A 15,340-nucleotide genomic window follows, 5' to 3' on the forward strand; every position below is an offset into this window, starting at 1 on the left:
TCCTGTCCTGATGCTCTGTGCTCAATTGTTCATTTCAGTAATGTTGGCTATCATAGACTAGATGTTTACATCATGTGACTAAGCATAAAATCACAGGTTTAGAAAGATTTTTGAATTTTTCTCTTCTCTTTGGGTCCTTACTGAGGCTTTGCAGCACAAGCTTTATCTCTTATCCGAATATTCCCAGTTTAATATAATTCAGAAGATGGTTACTTAAGTGCATAGCAAAAGCAAAGGCATTCCATGCCCTTTCTTGCTACTCCCTTCAAGTCTCTTCTAATTTCTAGGTGTAGAAAGTCAATATGGAAAATATAAGGTGCTTTATTGCTTAGTGAACAAAAAGGTGATAAACTTAGTTGCTCTCACAATCAGTAGAATTTGAGGTGCATCATAATCTAGATGAGAGTCTAAGTCAATAACTTGCCATATAATTATATATAAATAGGCTTAGAAGACAATAAATACCATAAGTAAAATACTAGAGGTCTTGGGAAAACCTTTCATAAGAAGATCTAAGACCTTTATGAGCAAGTCCTAGAGTCTTGTTATAGATTGAGTTGTGTTCCCCCAAAAGATATATTGAAGTCTAAACCCCCAGGTCTTAGAATGTAAACCCATTTGGTAATAGAATTGTTGTAAATATAATTAAAGATGAGGTCATATGGGAGTAAGATGGGTCCCTTATTCAATATGTCCTTACAGCCTTGTGAAGAAAGAGACACAGAGAGATCACCATTTGAAGATGGAGGACTAGAGTGATGGAACTACAAGCCAAGAAACCTCAAAGATTGCTGTCGAACCACCAGAAGCTAGGGGGAGGCATTTAATATTCCCCTACTGGTTTCAGAGGGAGCATGGCCCTATCAACACCTTGATTTAGACTTCTAGCATCCAGAATTGTGACAATAAATTTCTGTTGTTTTAATTCACCCAGTTTGTGGCATTTTGTTGCAGTAGCCCTAGGAAACTAATATCTGCTAAGGCTTTTACTGAGTTTAGAAAGTCTGACTTGCATCTGGCTTTATATGGTCTGAAGGTATTATGTACAAGGGGTCAGTCAAACCACAGAGCTTAGCTAACTGCTAACTGCAGAGTAGAAAGTGGCTGGGTTATCTCATAGAAATTCTCCTCCCTTCCCAGCCAGTCCTTCCAGTTTCAGGTGTGTGTGATCCCAATTAATAGTTTAATACTTCATCAAGGTATCCACTTGAGACACTTTAACTTGATTCATACTGACTTTGGTTCAAAAAATGCTAGATCTTTCCCCATTTATTTACACATTACCTATAAATGTCTACCTCCTTCCAACTTTTAACAACTTCACTTCCTTGAGAATAATTTTCTACTATCAATATATTTGCTAATATATTGAACAATGTTTCTCAACGTATGTTCCATGGACACTCAAAAGGTAGAGTTTAGTGAAAGACTTCTTAGGCCAAATTCATTTAGGAAATGGTGAACCAAGCAAAGCTAAGCATGCTTTTCCTCTCTTCCTTCTTTATAAAATTTCTCATGGCTTTTAATATGTTCACATCTATAAGGAATCTTTAAGGGATAAGATGAAGATGGGGAGAGTTTTACAGGATCTCCCAAAGTTATTTAGATACTACATTTTTTATTTTGAAGAAACATCTTGAGGACCAGTGTTTCTCAAACTATACTTTGAGAAATGCTGACGAAATCATAGGATTTTTAGAGGTGGAAAACAATTCGGAGGAAATTTATCCCAATCTTGAGACTTTAAGTTATAAAGTCACAAATAATTAATGGCACGACTTAAAACTCAGGTGTTCTGAAGCCCAACATTGTCAATGTCAAATATTTTGTACAACTTACACTTAAAAACAGAGCTCCCAAAATTACGTACATGTATTGTGGCAAAGCAAAATAATTAAGTGTAAGTTGTACAAAATTAAATAATTTTGTACAACTTACACTTAAAAACAGAGCTCCTAAAATTACATACATGTATTGTGGCAAAGCAAAATAAAAAGATCAAAGCATTATTATAAAGGAATTTACCAAGAACCGCTATATTTCCCCCATCCCATTTGCTGGAAGTCAACAAGAGCATCTAACACTTTGTAGATGTGCTAGATCAGTGGCTCTTTAACTTTTGGGGGACATGAACTTATCTTGATGTTGATGATAAGTTGCTTTTCTGTAATTTTCTAGTTTAAATTAAATATAAAACTGATACTCTTCTAGTCCCTAACTGATGGGTCAAATTCTCATCAGTACCATCTCATGAGGAGCCCAATTTTTAATTCACATGTGCCCAAGCATTTTCTGCAGCCTGATTAAATTACATTCCCAACTCCTTTGTATACTGTTATTTTCAAGTGTTATTAATGCTATTGTATTTAATAAAATACTGATTACATAGTAAAAAAAAAACAACTGATGCTCTTTCTGTTATCTGAATAACACTCTCTAGAGTTGTTAGCATTTCTTTTTGATCAGAACTATGCCTGTTTTTCATGGGAGGAAACTGTTACCATTATATTTTGGCATTGTCTGTCCATGCAGAAGGCAATTCAGAAACAGATGGGGACCAGGAGGTCTACAAATGGGAGTCAGGAGAGTCAGAGAGTGGAGATGGAGAAAGCTTTCCAAATGAATGATGTAGGAAGAGCTGAGTCAAACCTGAGCTTTATTAAAGTTTCCTGTTTCTGTCCTGAAATTTGGAAATATTAGCATTCTGCTTTCCCCTTGGGGTTCACCCCAGCTTTTTCACAGACAAGGGAGGCAATGGCAAGCAGCCTTGTTCCACTGTCAGTCCCAGCGAGCCTGCATCTCCAGCCCTCGTGTTCTGTGTCCCTGCCAGCAAGTTGATAACTCCAAGAAGCTGATCTCATCTTAGGCACTTGGGAAAGAGTATGTGTCCTAGGACTGGGAAAATCTTTGTCAGCTCAGTCTATTGGGAAACATCAAAGATAACCATGGCAGTCTTCTCAAATCATTTTTCTTCTGTCTTATCTTCCTGACCTGATATAGAAAAGCCCATAAAACTTAAGGATTATATGGACCTTTGGAGAGGTCTAGGATCTAGTCCATGGGCTTAAAACCATCAGTCCACGGACCATTTGAAGGACAATGGATGAGTTTCAAAGAGTCTGAGAATCCCTGAAGTGGTATGCAAATTTTCTAAGTCCATTTTTCTGGGAGTCCATAAGAGTCCATAGCTTTCATCAGATTCTCAGATAAGTTGATGTCCCCCAAAAGTTTAAGAGCCACTGATCTAGCCTAACTTTCCTCATTTAGAGGTGGAGGAAACTGAGTCTGTAAGAAGTGGAATGACTTTACTAATAAAATCATACAACTTTTAGTGGAAGTTAGGTTTGTAATACTCTTTCAGTCCAATTCAAATGAACCATCTAGCATTAGATGAATGACTTAAAAAAATAACATTTATTTGTATTTGGGCATTCAAATTTTGATGAGGTTCTCAATAATTGTGAGACATTTATAAGTGAAAAGATAGAGTTACTCCCTCTGCTATGTTCTTGTTCATATTTTATCCCTTACTCCTCTGTGAAGCATCTATTTTCCCCTAGTTACCTAGAGCCCATCCTCCTCAACAAGAGAAGCCACAGCAATGAGAAGCCTGCGCACTGCAATGAAATGTAGCCCTCACTCACTGCAACTAGAGAAAGCCCACACGCAGCAATGAAAACCCAACTCAGTCAAAAATAAATAAATAAATTTATATATAAAAAAGAATGGTATAATATGCCACCCATGATTTATTCTTAAACTCTTTTGCTCATCAATTGGTAAAATAATGTATTAAGGGAGTGGCAGGATGTTACCTTGACAAAGTCAGGAGGAATCAACCAGGAGCCTTCTCTGGGTTGACCAACTGTGATGGTCAGAAGAAATTCAGAAGAATCATTGGACACTGTCCATGAAGAAGCCTTTGACTCAGACCTTAACTGTGATGATTGACATTGTGATTGTGGTAGCTGGAAAAAAAGGATATAGCCAAGAACCAAGTATACAGTTGGAGTCACTTCCAGCATAAGTTACAGCACTGAACACCAAATCTCAGGTAAGTGTACTTGTATCAATAAATTTAGCCTGATTCAAGATTATAGTCTCTTCTCTTTGGTCTCAGGTTCATATTTATGTATATATTAGTAAAAATTTGCAATCTTTTGGTATGTAAGCTATTTCCTTCTAGGGTCAAACTTTGTCTTTCCCTCTCTGGAACATGGTGAGTTATGACCCTACTTATAGGTCTAATGGGAACAAGAGATAGTTACGGTGGGTCTTGTTAAGAAAGGACACCCCTTTGCAAGACATCTGCCCTAGGGGAGGCATTACTTGAGCTTCAAGCAAGGAATGGTTAGTCACCTTAGACCTGGGAGGGCAAGCTACTTCCGCTGGCAGCTAGCCCTGCCTGGGTGTTAAATACTCAAGTAAGGGAGCCATTAGAGTTGAAGCTGATTCAGGGTTACACAATAAAATAATCGGCTATCTTCTGTGATACAATATAGTTTCCAGCAAATCATTCTTCAAAAGTTGTGTTGCTGCACATAATTTATACCATCTTTCTGAGGAAGAGGCAAGTAGTGGAAAATCACACCCAAACAAACAAACAAAACACCTTGGTCTTAGAGTCATTTCAAGAGGATAAGGGCTGCAGCATCCTTCCATTTGGTCTTGGGACTTCTGTTGTTAGAATGCCAGCTTTAAAATGGTTCAACCACGAATACCCACATGGACCAAGTTCAAATACAAAAGGCTAACTTACATTTATTGTACTGTATTCATTTTCACCACAAGCTTTAGAACATTTACTCTCTGTTAAATCCACTTATCTAAGCAGTTATTGACAATAGAAACATCTCTGAATTTTTCTTTTGTTTCCTATGCTCTTCGTGGTTTTATCTTCCCCCAAACCTGCATCCTTCCTGTCTCCACCCCAGCTGAGATGTTAGCAGACAGCATGTAAACCAGAAATGCCTTTAGATATCTTCATTTTTTCTTTCCCAAGCAAAAAGGAAAGAAATAGTTATGGCCTCTTGGCTTTTATTTGAGTGTAATTGTCCCTTGTGTACCTCTCAAATTCAGCTGCACTCTCATAGCATAACATCTACTTTCATTCTTCTCATTTCCACTATTTAAAAAAAAAAGTATATTTAAAAATGATTCACCTACTTTAGAGACCCATCGTTTTTGGAAAAGGAAAAGACCCACATTAGATTATCTGGTTTCATCTTCCCACCTAGTGCCAGAGCTGTCTCCATAATGCATTTGCAAGCAATAATCTTGGTTCATTTAAAAAGTTTTAAGTACTAGCATTTGCAATATTCCCTTGGGGTATGATACACAAAATAAGAGGCCTCACATAGGAAAATTCTCTTCTTTTCCCATTATAGACATACTTTACCCCCATATAAAATATTTAAGAATAGATATAGGAGTAATATTTTGACTTGGTTCCTATTTTAAGATTTTCATACTCTAGGACTTTTAATTGAATAAACTCCCTTCTATAAATTCTATTAGAATTAAAGCTTTTCTGCATTGCATGCAGCTACCCTGTTTTTCTCTCTCTTTGCTTTTTAAATTTTTTAATTTAACATCTGTAGAACCAAGGTAGGTACTAAAATGTCAATGATATCCAATATTATTTATTATTTTTCACTTATTTACATGAATATTGCCCTACGGTTTGATGACATCCTTGATTTTAATTCTTTCTGTGTGGTGTGTTGGCTGTTTCAGAACTATCCTAAGCCTCTCCTTCAGGATTCAGCCTGGTTTCTGTGTCCTTTACGAAGCTTTCCCTTGCTAATCAGACCTTATTACTCTTTCCTTTGTCTGCATTTCTGACATCGTTCCTGACTTTGGCAGATTCGTGTCGTTATTCAGTTTCCATGCATGCTTGTGCTATAAAGTGGAAGATAACCCACTGTAATTTAGGAACTTGGTCTCGTCCACCTCTGTCACTGAGAGTAAGCCGACATAATACATGTGCTGCTAGGTAGGGGGGTGAATTTTAAAATTCTATTTTCTTATGTTTTTTTCTTATAATTTGATCACTTCTTTATGATTCGGGCTTAAAAAACTTTAATAATCTGATTGTTCATCTAATTTAATATACTCAGATTTATAGTAAAATACTTGAGGCATTGTGACTCCATGGTTTGGAATCCCATCTGGTAGAGCCACAGGTTTCGATTTATCTCTTCAGTTTCCTCTGTAAGGAACTTTTAATTTGACACATGCTTTTCTTATTTATTGGATATAAATTTAGCTATGTACCATGTTACACTTGAGCACAAAAATTGCAGAATGCAATTAACTAGCTGCTGAGATAAATTTCCACTAATTGCGGAAAACTTATTCAGACTCTTCCAAGAAAACCCAGTTCAATTCAGTGATTTTTTGCTGAAATTCAGGATTATCTTCTTAGTTACATTTCAGTTCACCGGGTCTATTAGGCTGTTCTTTCTTGCTTGCTGTCTCATGGAGATATATGTTTGTGTGTGTGTGTACATGTTTGTGTGTGTAGGTGTGTGTTTATGTGTGTGTGTTTCCTGGTTGCTCTTTTTAAAAAATTGTCTAAGAAAGAGAAGGAACAAATGGGCTGTAGTTAGAGGAAGATTTGGGATCAAGGGGATGGTCTTTAACATGGAATAAGCTTGGTTGTGGGTACAGGCTGAGAAAAAGAATGCAGCAGTGAGGAAGAAGTATAAGATTGTCTAAATGTCATAGGATTCTTAAAGAGGGGTAAGAGGTTGGGGTGCAGAATAGAGTAGAGAGATTCACTGCAAAGAGGAGGAAAGACAATTGTATGGAAATGAGAGGGAAAAATGGGAAGATCAATGTAGAGAGATAAATTTCTTACCCTGAACACTGGCCAGGCAGAGCAAGGTTAGGGACTATAGGACATTCTTCCAATCTGCTCCTGCCTATGTATAAGTATCAACTCAGAGAGAGTCAGAAAACCCACTCAGAGCAGCTTGTGTCAGTGACTTATTTTTCTGGTAATGTAGTTAAGGCCATCAACCCAAGAAAGTAGGGAGAGGCAGCAGGACTGAATACTTGAAAAAACTGATGACGATATGGACGAGCCTTAGAATGGAATATGGGAAGAAGCCTCTCACGGATGGAGAATTATCTGTCAGCACTGAAAATCCAACTGGGGTTCTAGGCCATAAATAAGTGTTCAAATTTTTTCATCTCATGGTTTGTGAAAGCTTTTTATCTAATGGCACTTAGCAACTTGTATATGGAGCCAAGAGGAGGAACAGCTGGATTGGCCCCGGAGTTGGAGTAATTTTAGAAAGGCAAAATGGGAAGAGAGTTTGGCTTATTAGTAAAAGCATGTTTTAAGTGATGGTTATAATAAACAGGGAAGAAAAATAGAAAGTGAAGGAATCAGCCACATTGGAAGACTCATTTAGGCTGAAGAATAAACTCAGCAGGAAAAAGGGAATGACAGAGCAAGGTGGACAAGAGAGCAGTGCTCTGAAATGTAACATCTTAGGGCTGGGGAAGGGCTAGGTGAAGACAGGGTGCCAGGCAGGGCCATGGGAAGAAATGGGGGAAGCAGGGTGGAAACGAAAGTTATGAAAAAAGGAAGTGGTCAGGGAACAGAGAGGTTGGGAGGGCCCTCTAAGTACTGAATTCCTTCAGGATAATGACCACCAGGATGCCACATAGCCTTGTTTCCCGACCAAGAAATGAAGATGGATGTTCCTGAAATATTACCCAAGCAAAGAATAAGTTTGTCTCTTATTCATGTTGCACAGCACATTGCCTGGGACATTGTTAGTGCTCAATAAGTCTTTGTTGAATGAATAAATGACCTACAGGTGATAGGAAAGTTTATGTTCTTCCGATGCACTTACTTCTCACATGAGACAAAGCAAATGATATTCCTTTGTTTTTCACCCAAGAAAGGATTAAAAGTAAGTGATGCTTAGAATTTGCAGAAGGTGTGAGTGATCTTGGCTTAAGTATGTCACCATTATGGACTTCTGTACCTGAACTTAGAATTAAAAAACAGTGAAGCAGGTCAACTTGTGTAAAATTCATATTTTCCATGAAATGCTTTTGTGGCCTTGGCCATCAAGATCTGGAAACACAGGGCAGTAATGGGGTACAGAGTGAGGTTAGGGTCTTTTCTGTGTCACAGCTGTGTCTCCCAGCCCTGTGTGGTTGAGAGGACCATTCCTGCATTTGGTTCCACGGAGAAAGGAGTCAGTCGCTGCACCTTCTCATCTTCAGCTTCCCTGTCCACTGCTTTCAGCAGGGCCGATGAGCAGGTTCCTGTCCCATCTCCTGTCTACTCCTAGTTATCAGGGTGGCGAAGCTAGAACAGGAATTTCCATGAGTGGCCTGTTGGCTATGAGATTCCACAGGGATAGAGGAGATGAGCTGGGAGCAGTCGTTTAAAGAGAACTGGTCCAGGTGGACAGGTGGGCCAACTACTTGGCTGTAACAAGCCAGAGTTACAGACTGAAGAAGCATATCCAGAGCCTCTGGTTGAACTTCAATGATCCCTGGGCTATAAGGGCAGCTTTTCCAAAGATGAAGCTGAGAAAACATCAGCCTTTCCCTGTGGTGTGTATGGCAGCTTGGATGGTGGTAGGAAGCCCGTGGGCAAGGAGGGCGTTTGGGCACGTTGAGCTCCTTGCCAAGTCAAGCTTGACTGCAGTGCAGGATGCTGGCCCATGCGTTCCATCTGCCCAGCGGCATTCACAGAGTCGCCACCCCCCAGGCTTCATCTCCAGTCTTGACTTTACTTCCTTTGACACTTGACCTCCTGGTGCTACTTTTTCTTGCCTTGGCTTAGCTCTTCTAGCTAGTAATCTCTTTGGCTCCTTTTTCAGTTTTTTGATATTTGGCTCATTCTTTCTGGCAAATTTATTTCCGATGACCTATCCTTTGGGGATGGTAATGGCATGGAAAAGGTGAGAGGAGAATCTGAACAGGTCCAGGAGCTATTTTACTCACTTTATTATGAGGATCTCATTGATATTCCAGTTATAAAGAATTGGTAGTAATACCAGACTTACATAGCTGTATATAAATAGGGCTGCTTTTGTATTATTGGCTTAAATATCAAATATTTGGAAAGCATTCACAATGCGTTCGGCAGATTTGTTAACATTGCCTGGGGTGCATCTAGTTTCAGAATCTCTGCCACAGCGTTTGTTGTGTGTTACTGCTCAGGGATCTTTAACAAGCCACCTGCTTGCTAACAATCCCTGTGCATTTGGGATAGAGAAGAACTGTCAGATTTTATTACTTGTACCCCTTTGGACCTTACATGGCTGGTGTTCAACTCAGTGCAAATCTAGATTTCTGAGATTCCTTTTTTTTTTTTTTTTTTTTTTTTGCGGTACGCGGGCCTCTCACTGTTGTGGCCTCTCCCGTTGCGGAGCACAGGCTCTGGACGCACAGGCTCGGCAGCCATGGCTCACAGGCCCAGCCACTCCACGGCATGTGGGATCTTCCCGGACCGGGGCACGAACCCGTGTCCCCTGCATCGGCAGGTGGACCCCCAACCACTGCGCCACCAGGGAAGCCCTCTGAGATTCTTTTTCTTGAAAACTTTGGGCCTTTAGAAAGGATTTCCTTAATCAACTGAGCTCAGCTCACACGGTCCCTCTTCCAGTTCTTGCTGTAGACGACCTCCTTGTGGCCAACTTAGCCACACATTTTACTTCTGCAGATGTGCTTTCATTCTGAGTTTTTACGTTTCTGCCCTGGCATGCATTTTGTTCTGTCATCTTACTGCAACAGAGAAGAATAATTCTGCCTCGAGCAGTTTGGAATTACCACAAGGCCAAAACAAAAGGGCTTTTTGTTTTGTTGTCATGGCATGTTCAGGATTTCACTAGTTGGTCTAGTAATAAATTCTAAATATTTAAATATTTTAGAAGTTTAAATCAATTTTCCATTTTATCTTTTCAAAAATTACTTAATCATATTATTCCAGATAGGACCTATAAAAAGCTTTCCTGCTCTCAACATTTGCTTCTCCCTAGAAAAAGGAGCCAAGGATTTAACATCAGTAATTTTTATCTGTTGATTGGTAGTTTGATTGCATTTTGACTGAAACTCATTTGCTTTAAAGCATTACCGAAACTGGCAGATGTCTGTTAGGACTTTCACTTTAATTAAAACATTAAAAGGTTTTATCTTTCCTCTTAAACAGTTTGAGGTATCAGCTAGATGAGGAGATAAAATGTAGACACCACCTCAAGGTTACAATGGATCTGGTGTTTGCAGGGCAACTGGGTGAAGGTGGAGATGATAAAGGATAAGTGACACAGGAGGCAGCCAGGGCATCTTCCACAATGCTCCCTACACCCCCGTGGGAGAGGTCACTGATTCACTGGAGGGTGTTGTGAGTCTTTAATTTGTCACCAGATTCTTTCAGAACTGAGAGCTACTTGGCTGTGAGTAACAAAAACCCCAAGTCAGAAATGTTTCTCCAACATACAATTTTTCAGGTAGGCCATTTCTCTGACTCAAATTGTATAAATCCCCTCCCCACAAAGATATGTTGAAGTCCTAACCCCTTTGCCCTGACCCCTTTGAATACAACATTGTTTGGAAATAGGGTCTTTGCATACATAACCAAGTTAAGATGAGGTCATCCTGGATTAGCGTGTATCCTAACTGGGAATTTTGGACACAAAGACACACAAGGAGAATGCCATGAGATGATGGAGACAGAGATGTGAGGGATGCATCTACAGGACAAGGAAAGCCAAGGACTGCCCAGTGTAAGGGAAACACAGATTAGAAACAAAGCTTCATTTGAAACTAAGGAAAGACACTCATTCTTCCCTTTTCTCCCTTACTACAGAAAGCTATTAAGTATAAATTCTTCTTCTATCTCTTCCAAATGTATGTAAATCTCCTTAAAAGCTAAATAAGTCCCCCTCCTTCTGCCCCCAGGAATGTCTTTCTCAAGGACTTGAAATACAATCATTAAGGAAGATAATATCCCTGCCTCCCAGTTTCCTTGGGAGCCTAACTTCTGCAGGCCCTTCACTCCTGCCATAAAGACACGAGAGGTTTCATTTTCCCTCAGATAAAGTCAATTAACAAACAGAGATGGCCACCCCAGTTACTAGGTGAACCTAGGATGAACTGTGTGTGACAGGTGGAGTTGTTAAGTCCTTTTAGTTGAGGGCTAGTCATTGTTTTTCTTGAGAACATGTATGGAATGGGTTGTATCTGCTTGGCTCTGTAAAGGGTGAGATTTGTGTCTGTCTCTGCAGTTTCTTAGTGGATTGCCTGTAATGGGCCTCACATTCTGGCTTAATGCTTAATTAATAATAAAATTGTTTCTTTCTCTTCTGCTTTATAGAGGCATTTTCTGGGTTGGGAGGAGATTTTGTTTTTAATTACATTTTCCCGACACCAGTGACCACCAGAAGCTAGGAAGAGGTAAGGGAGGATTCTCTCCTAGAGCCTCTGGAGGGAGCGCGGCTCCGGTGACACATAGAATTCCATCTTCTAGCCTCAAGCACTGTGAAAGCATAAATGTCTGCTGTTTTAAGCCACCCAGTTTGTGCTAATGTGTTACGGCAGCCCTAGGAAACGAACCCATCCTTCGAGGGCAGGTATGGCAGCTCTGTTCCACAAAGTCCTCAAGCCTGAGACCTCTAGGTTTTTGTTCTTCCAGCTGGAGGGTGTGCTCATAGTCTAGATGGAGATCTGACACCAAAACCCTGCATTCCAACAGCAGAATTGGGCTAATACCAGTTGTTACTTAACTAACATTCCTGAAAGCTGTCACAGGAACTTCTACACCAGTCTCATTGGGTAGAGCTTAAGGGTCACACATCCACCTACAGCTTCCTTGAAATGTAGTGTTTATTCACTGTGGCCACGTGCATAGCTAAAAATAGGTTACTTGGAAGAAGGGGAAAAATGGATATTAGGGACCACTTGTAGTTTCTGAATGTTTCCACCTGCTCTCTGCTTGAGTACATACATCACAAATTCTTTCATACTTTCCTAACCTGAATTTGCCACCTCTCACAACTTTTTCTCTCCCCAGGATGGTCAGAGTCATATTTTGTAATTTCTACTGGTCTGGTGTAATTTGGTTTGTTAAAAAATATTTTCATATTCACACCACACTCCCTTCAATCTGACATCCTGAAATGCACTCCCATGACTGGAAAACAAGGCCCACTTCAGGCAGGAAGTGTTGCACCAGCAGGGAGACACTGGAAGTGCTTCACTGATGATGTGACTGTTACCACGAACGTGCTTTCCCAGTGAAAAATTGAATTCAAGTGAAATGAAATATGAAACTGTCCTTAAATAATCCGTACATGACCTAACTAAAAATAAAGCTATTATATTGCTGCATGTGGTACAGATTTTAAACTAAACTTTTGTCTTCCACAGGCATGGATATTCTAGAAAATATAAAAGAGAAGATCTTTAAAATGTTCTAAGCCTTATGTGAGAATTTATAGAATATTTTAATATTTAGCTTTTATAGTACTATAAAATTAAATTGATGTGGTCTCTTAAAAAGTCTAAATTTAGTTTTTTATTGACTATCAATTTTGAGGGGTGGAGTAAATTGTTGTGATGGGATTTCTGGGTTTCTAAGCTTGGTCCTTCAGTTTCATATTATATCTAAATCCTCACGCCAAGTAAAGTTCCCATCTGTTTCACAAAACATTGAAAGGCATTTAAATAGCATTCACAAATAGGTCTTTGAATGAAGAGGATTTTTCTTCTTCTTTTACACGTTTTGAATCCTTTGTTGAGCTCTCTTCTCACTTTAGTCTTGCTGTTTCTGTTTTGTTTCAGCAATGTGTACAGCACATTCTTGTTTGCAGTAAAAAGTTGTCATATGGATTGTTTTGACTGTTTCCATGACATGCAAATGAACAAGGATTTTAAAAAAATGTTCTTGGCCCTAAAAGAAACCATATTTATTTACACATCTAGGTAACCAGACCTCCTCTTAAACTTTATCACTTGTTCTTCTTCTAGCTGAAAAGAGAATATGTTTGTACTTTTATGAGAGATTGGCAAAATACCTGCTAACTCTCTGACTTCCTGCTAAATATCACTGTGGACTTTTACCTGTTTTATGGCTTTTTAGCTATTAATAGTGCTTTGGACAAAGGCTACCCCAGGGCTGCCTACAGTCATTGGGCAGAATTTGGACTGAGTAGGGCCTTCAGATTTCCACACAGCCAAATCCTCTGTGGGATCTCTAAGGGCTGTACTGCCCATTTGGAGTAGCAGAAGGAGGAAAACACAGGGTGTTCGTATCACAATAAATGATCCTGTCATATATGTCTGAAGGTCTGAGCTAGTTGTATAGATTTGGGAGCCATTGGTGTAGAGATGATAGTTGAAGATTTCTAAAAGGAAGAGTTTAAACAGAAACCTTAAGAAACTCTGGAGAGAAGGAAATGGGGCCAGAGAGGTCAATGGTGATAATGACTGGCTACTGGGTCTCCTGCTAAGAGACCAGTTTCAGTGTGTGTAAGAAAAAAGAGCCTGATTTTCAAGGGATGAAGAAACAAGTGAATGGGGAGATGCAAACAGGGGTACAGATGGCTTCTTAGGCAGGTGGGTGGTGAAGGGGAGAAACAGGATGGGAGAGCCAGGACAGGTTACCAAGGGGCAAACAGTTTTTCCCCAGACTAAGAAGGTTCTTGGTAGCCTTGTGTGCTGAAGCAGAGGAGAGATCAACAATGCAGGAGAACTGAACAAGGTCAAGGGGAGGCTGTTTTGAGTAGGGGAAAGGGCACAGGATTTAGACTCTGACAGTTCTTGCTAGAATCCTGGAACTATACCATTTTGGGCAAGTTAATCGATCCCCTGAGTCAGTTTCTTCATCAGTAAAATGAAACATAGTAAAATAGACTGATCCTAATATATAGGGGCTTAAGGAGACATGAAGAGATTGTCTGACGGCAACGCATGTGTTCTACGAGCAAAGAAACAAGACCCCGAGGAATAGAATGACTTGCTTAATGTTATGCAGGTAGTTAGAGAACTAGAATCTGCGCCCAGAATTTCTCATTCTCAGTCGTCTTCTCTTTTGTCGCAGTGTTGACAGATAGGAGAAACTTACAAGATGAATATTACCGGTAAAGTTCTATGTTGGCTTAAACTATGTGACTTTAGGAAGGTGGAGAAGACAGCTGGCTTGACCACAGTTCCTATGGGAAAGACGTAGGGGATTTTAGTTCCACAAGTGTAATATGAGTCAACAGCACGAGCCATTTCTGCGACGGGTGATATGGGCACGGCCCTTACTACCGCCAGGGACGCCCAGACTGACAGGGTCTGGCCAAGCCGGAGGGCTCTGTCCAAAGGGTGTCTCTTCCAAGAGGGTCGCTGGGCACTTGATGTGAAACCAGAGAGTGGGGGGGAGGGGGTTGAGGCAGAGATTTACTTTGGAGAAGAGTCTTAGGGATAAAACCATAATATTAAAAAAAAAACTATCCTGGGAAAAAAAGGTAAACTTGTAGCTTCACAGAGATCTGTCTGGGACCTTGGAAAGGAAACTTTGGAACAAAGCAGATTTTGGCTGAAAATGAGGAAGAACCAAGAATTTTAGGCATTAAAACATGACTTGGAGTTACGTCCCTGTGACGCAGTGCTTGAGGGAAGATGAATAAGCATTATCAGGGCTTGTGTAGGGGCCACTTTTTGTTTTTTTCAATAAACTTTATTTTAGAATAGTTTTAGACTTTACCGAAAAGCTGCAGAAATAGTAGAGGATTCTCAGCAAGCCCACTCATAGTTTCTAGAGACAACTTCAAAAGAGGAAAGATCTATCCAGGACTGAAAGAGTGAAAACTGTCTCAGAGTGAAAAAGGGAAAAGCAGCCCTGTCATTCATTAGGCTGGGAAGACAGACCCAGATAAATCAGCTCCCAAGGTCTTACGACAGCTGTCATGTGCTGTCGTGACCCTGTCTTTGAGTGACTTTGAGTGCCTTTTATGAATGATGACCCCAGATCTGCTTTCTATACCCATCTATTGCTGGGGATATTTAATTGCTAAGCCGACCTTGCTTCATGACAGCATCCGGTCCTTAGTTACCCATTTTCCCTAATCTTGTCCCAGAAACAGCAACCAACCCAGAGCTGGTCCCTACTTCCCTTAGGTTCTCTTTTCACAGAAGTCAAGCTTTACAAAAGCCTTCTCTCTTCCCTCCATCTTGCTGAGCAATGCTGTTGTTCCCTGGTAGCTCTGGAGCGCACTCCCTTGCTGCATCTATTAAATAAATCTGAGTTTGTCGGACCACAGTCTTGTCCTTGGTGGTCTTTGCCTGCTGAGGCTTTAACAACTTGTACAATAGGCGGTCTGGG

At 40.1% G+C, this 15,340-nt stretch overlaps 1 long non-coding RNA gene across 1 annotated transcript in view; it reads left to right on the forward strand.

Annotated features, from left to right (window-relative positions):
• Positions 1-925, forward strand: part of LOC141276070 (uncharacterized) — a 56,836-nt gene extending 55,911 nt beyond the window's left edge. The window contains exon 2 of the long non-coding RNA XR_012325008.1: positions 703-925. This is a non-coding gene — a long non-coding RNA (uncharacterized lncRNA). The remainder of the gene's footprint in view (positions 1-702) is intronic.
• Positions 926-15,340: the final 14,415 nt, after the last annotated feature.

Source organism: Tursiops truncatus, chromosome 12 (assembly GCF_011762595.2).
Source record: "Tursiops truncatus isolate mTurTru1 chromosome 12, mTurTru1.mat.Y, whole genome shotgun sequence".
NCBI classification, from domain to species: Eukaryota; Metazoa; Chordata; class Mammalia; order Artiodactyla; family Delphinidae; genus Tursiops; species Tursiops truncatus.